At 33.3% G+C, this 8220-nt stretch overlaps 1 long non-coding RNA gene across 1 annotated transcript; it reads right to left on the bottom strand.

The window, feature by feature from the left end:
* Positions 1–634: 634 nt before the first annotated feature.
* Positions 635–7125, bottom strand: LOC134264989 (uncharacterized). Its single transcript, XR_009991668.1, has 3 exons — positions 6957–7125; positions 6504–6715; positions 635–938 (listed from the first exon to the last, which is right to left on the bottom strand). It is a non-coding gene; the product is annotated as an uncharacterized LOC134264989 (long non-coding RNA).
* Between the last annotated feature and the right edge of the window lie 1095 nt (positions 7126–8220).

The raw sequence follows: 8220 nt of genomic DNA, 5'->3' as shown, positions 1-8220 counted from the left end.
GTATTTAAATGATTTACTTCAGTCTAAAATACCCTACATAACAATGTGTTACCCCCACATTCAGTTTCTTATTGCAGATTTATAAATATGGAATTTTCTAATTAAAGTTTTAAATGAATTAAATCCAAATAAAGAAAAGTTTTCATTTAAATTCAAAATATTAAGAATTAAATAAATCAGGACACACCGGTATTACTATTTTTGTCATTACAATTCATTAATCTTGGCACATCAGTGAAAATTTTACCAGTCATCAATAAGTGTTTGATATTCTTTTCCAAGTGATCTAAAAAATCTATTTTTAGAGTATTCATGAAAATGCATTTAATTATATATGCATCATTCAGCTTCAATAAGAACACTACATATAACAGAAATATTGCCTATTTATATGGAATGTTGGTGTCCTCAAAAATAAAATATCAGGGGCAGTATTTTTTTTTTTAAATGTATATACTAAAAATACAACTTGGAAAGAATATCATATTTATAAACATGTATCTTTCAATTAGTACATTATACTTAAAACAAACATCACACTATACTGTAAAATATATGTTTTCATTTATTCTATAAAATCAATTTATATATGGACAATCATCATGAACAGTTGTAAGATTGTACAAGAGAGCAGGATGCATTTCTATTTACATACATCTCATATCTAATTATGTACAATACACAAATCACTTGAAATCCACTTTAAACTTTAAATTCTGTCCATTTCATTTTAGATCTAAGTGGGAGATAACTTTAAAATGTATATATGTATGTCATCAATGGATTTCTTTAATGTCACTGTCTGATTAACAGAAGTTCCTGGCTTGAGTTTCACTATTTTAACAGATAGAATTTCATCAGCTGGATTTAGGTCCATAGAGAAGACCAGCATACTTTAATCCTGGAGGAATTTCTGCTTTGTTTACTCTGTCATGGGCCTGAAAAATATGAAACATTAATTAGGTTAATTTCAAAAAATGCCAAATATTAAAAAACAATGCTAATAATACAGTTTTAACTACAGTTGTTAACTTTATACAGTGAGTAATGTGTACATCACACAAATATACAAAATACAAACTTGAGGGGGAAATTATTTAATGTCACTGTTACACAATTATAGAGCAATTAACTTTTTTTACAGGTAAAAGAAAATAAATTGTCACTGACTACTAAAACTTATGCTATGAAATAGGGGCACAATGACAATAAGTAACTTTACAACTTGAACATAATTTGGCTATTTAATATCAGAGTAATGATCACAGTTTCAAACACTCATCTTTTCTCTTTTAACTCCAGTAAAATTTAAAAGGAGCCATTGAGGCTGAAATTATTAATCGATAATAAAGATTCTGTGTGAGGATTAAGTACACGTATATCAATATGTATGTAAAAATATTTAAATATCGCAAAAAGAATAAGGCATTTTTAGCTCTACTGGTCAGAGACCAGAAGAGCTTATGCGATAGTAATGCGTCCGGCGTCCGTCCGTCTGTCCGTCTGTCTGTCCGTCTGTCTGTAAACAATTTTTCAAAATGCTACTCCTCCTACAGTTTTGGTCTAATTTCAATATAACTTGGCACACAATTAGACTACACTAAGATACATAATTCTGTTTATCGGTTTTTGATTTCGATGAACGGTGTTGCCGTGGTTACTAAAAATAGAAATTTCTGTGAAATTCTTTCAAAATGCTACTCCTCCTACAGTTTTGGTCTGATTTCAGTATAACTTGGCACACAAGTAGAATACACTAAGATACATAATTCTGTGTATCGGTTTTTGATTTCGATGAACGGTGTTGCCGTGGTTACTAAAAATAGAAATTTCTGTGAAATTCTTTCAAAATGCTACTCCTCCTACAGTTTTGGTCTGATTTCAGTATAACTTGGCACACAAGTAGAATACACTAAGATACATAAATCTGTGTATCGGTCTTTGATTTTGATGAACGGTGTTGCCGTGGTTACTAAAAATAGAAATATCTGTAAAATTGTTTCAAAATGGTACTCCTTCTACAGTTTTGGTCTGATTTCAGTATAACTTGGCACACAAGTAGACTACACTAAGATACATAATTCTCTGTATTGGTTTTTGATTTCGATGAATGGTGTTGCCGTGGTTACTAAAAATAGAAATTTCTGTGAAATTCTTTCAAAATGCTACTCCTCCTACAGTTTTGGTCTGATTTCAGTATAACTTGGCACACAAGTAGAATACACTAAGATACATAATTCTGTGTATCGGTTTTTGATTTCGGTGAACGGTGTTGCCGTGGTTACTAAAAATAAAAATTTCTGTGAAATTCTTTCAAAATGCTACTCCTCCTACAGTTTTGGTCTGATTTCAGTATAACTTGGCACACAAGTAGAATACACTAAGATACATAATTCTCTGTATTGGTTTTTGATTTTGATGAACGGTGTTGCCGTGGTTACTAAAAATAGAAATTTCTGTGAAATTCTTTCAAAATGCTACTCCTCCTACAGTTTTGGTCTGATTTCAGTATAACTTGGCACACAAGTAGAATACACTAAGATACATAACTCTGTGTATCGAATTTTTATTTTAATTTTGATGAACGGTGTTGCCGTGGTTACTAAAAATAGAAATGACTGTAAAATTGTTTCAAAATGCTACTCCTCCTACAGTTTTGGTCTGATTTCAATATAACTTGGCACACAAGTAGACTACACTAAGGAGTAAGAACATAAAGAGACTTTATCAACGATCATTATTCTATTTATTGCTGTTGTAAAATTTCAAATCCCAGCTGCTTAAGTACTTTTCTTTTCCTTTGCTATAAGTTCAAACCAGTAGAGCTTCAGTCTCGACAGAGACTTCTGGTTTTTGTTTATACTTATTTTTTGTGTTAATTTTATACGATAAACATATTTTAAAATCAAAATTTTTATATAAAAATACATACCAGTAATAATTCTCACCACTTATATAAAATAATTTTGTTTTACAGTGGATATACCATGTATACAGCTTATTCTTTTAAATCAAATGAAAATTATTCAAAAAAAATTGTGAAGAAATGGTTTGTTCTTAAAATTTTTATGCCCCTGGATCGATAAATCTGAGGCATATATTGTTTATGTCCTGTCTGTTTATCTGTTCAGCTGTTTGTCCGTCTGTCTATTGTCAATCTGAACATTCGCCATAACTTTTTAACTCGGAGAGGTAGAGACTTGATATTTGGCATGCGTACTCAACTTAAAAGGTTCTTCCAAAAGACACCAACTTCAATGACCTTGTGACCTTGACTGTGACCTACCTGCTTAAAATAGTTCTTTCGAACTTTTACCATAACTTTTGAACAAGTTTAGCTTTTAAAAAAAGCTTAGAGAGTCAGCCAGTGGATTTTTCTTCTCTGTGATAATGTTTTAAAGAATCATAGAGAACTGAAAAAAATGCCTTCAACAAATTTTTAATCAGAGTTGGGCACTAAAATTAAAACATCGTCTTAATATTTTTTCTGCATAGGAACAGAGGCGTTTGTGCATGCAGATTCTTGAATTTTTTGTCTCAAAATAAAAGAAGGGAAAGTATGTATAAACATTTCAGTTCCAATTCACGTAACATAATTCAAAGAAGTTATAAACCCACAATCTCATTATCAGATCTATAAGATTTTAGGGGGGGGGGGCAGATATATATGGACACTATGCCATTTTTAACAAAACGAAGCCCAATAAGCTTCACTGTCTTCCTTGTCAGAGTTTATCATGCCGCAGGTTGAATGGACACTATGCCATTTTTAACAAAACGAAGCCCAATAAGCTTCACTGTCTTCCTTGTCAGAGTTTATCATGCCGCCGGTTGAATCACTCTTGGCTATGTGTTTAGAAAAGGAAAACACCCTTGTCCCTGCGATACTTAAACAGCCATACTGAACCTTCGTTTGAGAATACAAATAAAGGACTATTGAAATACCTAGTACATTTTCTAGTACATTTTAGAATTAAAAAAAAATAAACATTTATTGTTCATTTAAACAGGTAACATGTAAGCTTTGACGGTATAGCCTAAGCTTTTTTTTTAGTTTATTACCTGGTAACTATCGTCATTTGACTTACTAGTAACTAGCTGAATTTTGGCTTAAAATTTTTTCATAAAAAGTAGAATTGAAATAAAGCAAACATTACTAAGACCTACAAATTCATTTATCAGACCTCTTATAATATAATAAACCTATTAATTCATGAATATGATTGCCACAACCTAGATTATCAGGTCGTAGTTTATGAAAAACAGGCCAATTTACGGATAAAAAAGCATGCGCAGATCGGGGGAGGGGGGTTTCCAGGGCGGGGCCATAGGGAGTTATGGTTTATGACATGTTAAATTTTAAAAACTCAAAACGTTCTTGAGATATTGACTGGAAATGAAAGTTTTACACACAGTCACACAGAAGTATGAATTTATGACATTGACATTTGAACCTCAAAATACACAGGGGTATTCCTTCCGCCATATATATGGCCATAGGGAGTTGTGGTATAAAATTTCATTGCAAAAGCTCAATGCCGTATAGAGATATCGCGCGAAAACAAGTGTTTAAACAGACAGAATTTCTGAATTTAATACCTTGACCTCAAAATCAAGAGGGTCTTCCAAAGGCCATATAAGGTGTAAACAGTTGTGTAAAATTTTACTGCAAAAGCTCAAAGACTTCACGCAATATTGCGGAGAAGTGAAAGTGTTACAGACAGACAGAACTATAGATGGACGGACAGACAGACTGAAATTGATATTCTCTAATTTCAGCGGGGGGCAACAAACGAGCAAGCTTAGCCAGTTGTGTTTTCTTTCCGAAGTATCTGTTGTATGATTTAACAAGTCTGTCCGCTTTTAGCATCGGGATCGAAATGATTTGTAGTGAAAACAAAAGTAAAAGCAGTAAAAACTGAAAAGCTAAAAATATGTAATAAAGCAATGTTTGTGCTGTAGATTTAAATACATAAGTAAAATACCTTCAATATATTTTATAAAGGAGCTTCAATTTACGCGTCAAACACTAAATTCATCCAACAGTAGCAACTGTATGCTTCGCTGCGTAGAACACATGATCAAGTGCGAACCAGTTAAATTACTGCGAACCAGTAAACTTTTGAAACCTTCTATACAAAAATAAGCATCGGGAAATTCCTTTTTGAGTTAAATTTACAGATTTCTTTGGTGTTTAATGGGGATTTGTTGGTTTATAATCTATTTGATTTTACTGAAATAAAATTAGCAGGAATGATTTACTGCAGAACCACTCCCAGAATTCCAGGTCACGCAAGCGCATTGGAAGTTCTTCGTACCATAACTAGTCAGCCCGCGGGCTGACTAATCATAGGAGATGGAGACTTCATACTCGGTATGCATACTCCACTAATAAAGTTCTTTCAAACGACATTGAGATCAATGACGTTATGACATAGACTGTGACCTATATGCTAAAACAGTTTTTTTCAACTTTGTTACCGCCGGCCGCACAGCGTTTCACAAACACATCTTGTTCAATACAAAAAAAGACTTCCTGATCAACATGACCAATTCAAATATTTGATACATATTGATATTGTATTGTAGCTCAAATATCAGGATAGATACATATCTGCCTTCTGAAAAAATTATATATCTGTTTAAAGCCTTAAGTACAATCTAGATTCTACTCGTAAACTAGACACAAGACAGTACTTGATAGGGAACAGCCTAACTAAGACTGCAAAGATAAAATCCGTAACCATGCATATATACTATTGTTTAAGAGTTGACTTCTAGATTTGTTCAAAAGTTGAAATACATGTACTACGTTTGAGTGAAGTACATTTGAGTGGACTTGGTTATCAGTCGGGCAGGTTATATATGTACATTACCACATTGTTGTAAGCGTGAAGCTCTCCTGCTCGTGGCTGCTTGATCAAAAAAATTCCTAATCTTTATCTTGATGCCTCGATCTTTATTGTGATGTCATATGACATTGTAAGTGAACATGGGTTTCTTTCCATCCCAATTGAAATGAACAATTTACATGCATTCAACAGTGTTTCTTACACTGCGACTGGGTATCATGATCAAAGTAAAATATCTTGCTTTGCTTTATTTGCAAATGGTCAGTATTTTAATGAGCTACAAAATATTAATGATCGAGCTACAAAATATTCTTTCTCATTTGACCACAGTCAGAATAGGAGAAGGTTGTACATTTTGGCCGTGGTTGCAACAATGGGTTATGTATAATTTGACTTGATACTTAACATGCTTAATGTGGATTAACTACAGAATACTGCATCTGCAGATTTTAAATTAAAAAAGAAAATCATTGATTTTTTACTCAATTGTAAAAATTGACCTTTAAAATCACATGGGTTTACCATGTTTAAATGCCTTAATCGCTCAGAATTTTGAGTTTTGGATTTTTTGTAACACTAAATCTGTTTCACATAATCTTTACCATTTTTATATAATCTTAATTAAAAAAAACAACAACATTGTTTACATACCCTCTGAGTGGTTGTAGTGACTGTACTGATGATCTATTGGTTCCTTGGATTACGACTTTAAATTCCATTTAGGCTAAAGCATAATATTTTCGCTAAAATAGTCACAGGACACGCAATAAATTTTCATCTGGATTTGACATAAACTTCATCATGTTCATTGTCCATCACGTTTCCATGCTTACACGTTGCACACACTAGGGCTATTCCACCTACTGAAATCGCATCACAAAAAGGATAAATCATCGCATTTTAGCTGCGATCAATATCAAATAACTATGTTACGCTAACTTCGCAAGATGAAGATTTACTTCCAACTTCCACTATGTCGCAATTTTGTTTCTTTACGATTGCAATACGACAAAACGAAATTCGTTAAAAATCGCTAATTTTTTCGGTAAAAAGTGAAAACAGATAAAGGAAAGTCATTAAATACATATTACAAATAAAAATTACCCCAAACATTATTTTTAATGGCTTAAAATAGCGATGCTGTTTTTGAATTATCAACTTCCGGCAGGATAATCCTACTTCCGGTAGCATTACTAGCATTGACCTAGTTTCAAACCAGCATCAGGATAAGGATCAAACCAGGATCAGGATAAGGATAACTAGCATCAAAATCAGCAAGCAAAGGAAGCATCAAAATCAGCAAGCATAGGAAGCTCCAAAATCAGCATTGATGCTGTAACAAAATTATTTCCCTGCACTGTAGTTACATCTGTATCAATTATATTGGCCATTTCTCGTGTTTCACGTACGAGCTCTTGCAAGCACACGTGCATGCACATGATTTCATGATATTTCTTTTATTACGGGCTGTAGATCTCCCTAATGTATGACTATGTTCAAAATTTCAAATGATTTTATCAAAAAACAAGAAAGATATTGAGACTTTAGTTTCAGCCAATCAGAGCGAAGCGCACGTGCTTGCACGTGCGATCTTGCTATTTTGACCATGTCATCTTGTGCATACTACTCATATATCCATACATTATGAGTTTCAAAACATTTCGTCTAAAAATTGAAAAGTTACGGTTATATCCATTATATATTGGTCATTTCAAGTTTTGCACGTGCGCGCTCTTGCAAGCACGTGCGCTCAAAATGACCTTCATTCCGCAAATCTACATAACATGCCTACTTACCCTAAAAAGGTTTCCCCTTAATCGGATGTGTACTTTACAAGATCATTCGCGGACAAAATTTTCCCGAGAAGAAAAATAATAATAACTAGAGCCGAGCTCGTTGCAAAGCAACGAGTAGGTCTTCCGTCCTGTTTGACCGGAAGTAACTTTCTTTTAAGAAAAAAAGACAAATGAAGTCCAAAAATGGTTTAATCCTCCAAATTTATGTTAATTATTGTAAAATTAAGCCATTTTTGGCCACTTCCGGTTGGACCGGAAGTACCGTCGACAGACGGAAAATTAAAATTTAAGCTTCCAGTGACATATGATATCCAAAAATCTGTCAAGAACAGCAAAAATATGCAATTTTTGACTACTTCCGGTTTGACCGGAAGCGACATCGCCGGACGTATTTGGACGACCCCATTAGATAAAGCTTGACATTTTGTACAACTTTGCTTCTTTCACATATTACAAATTCTCAATACTTTTTGAGATATAAAGGAAATACTTTCGGCCCCTCTAGGCCCCTCTAGGCCCTTCATTTTAGGGGCCAGCCCTTTTTTCGAGATATCATTTGAAAGATTGTGTAA

The sequence above is a fragment of the Saccostrea cucullata genome, unplaced genomic scaffold (genome assembly GCF_032062105.1).
Source record: "Saccostrea cucullata isolate Sc308-1 unplaced genomic scaffold, CSIRO_AGI_Scuc_v1 ctg10427, whole genome shotgun sequence".
Classification (NCBI taxonomy): domain Eukaryota; kingdom Metazoa; phylum Mollusca; class Bivalvia; order Ostreida; family Ostreidae; genus Saccostrea; species Saccostrea cuccullata.
This window is presented reverse-complemented; position numbering and strand designations above follow the sequence as displayed.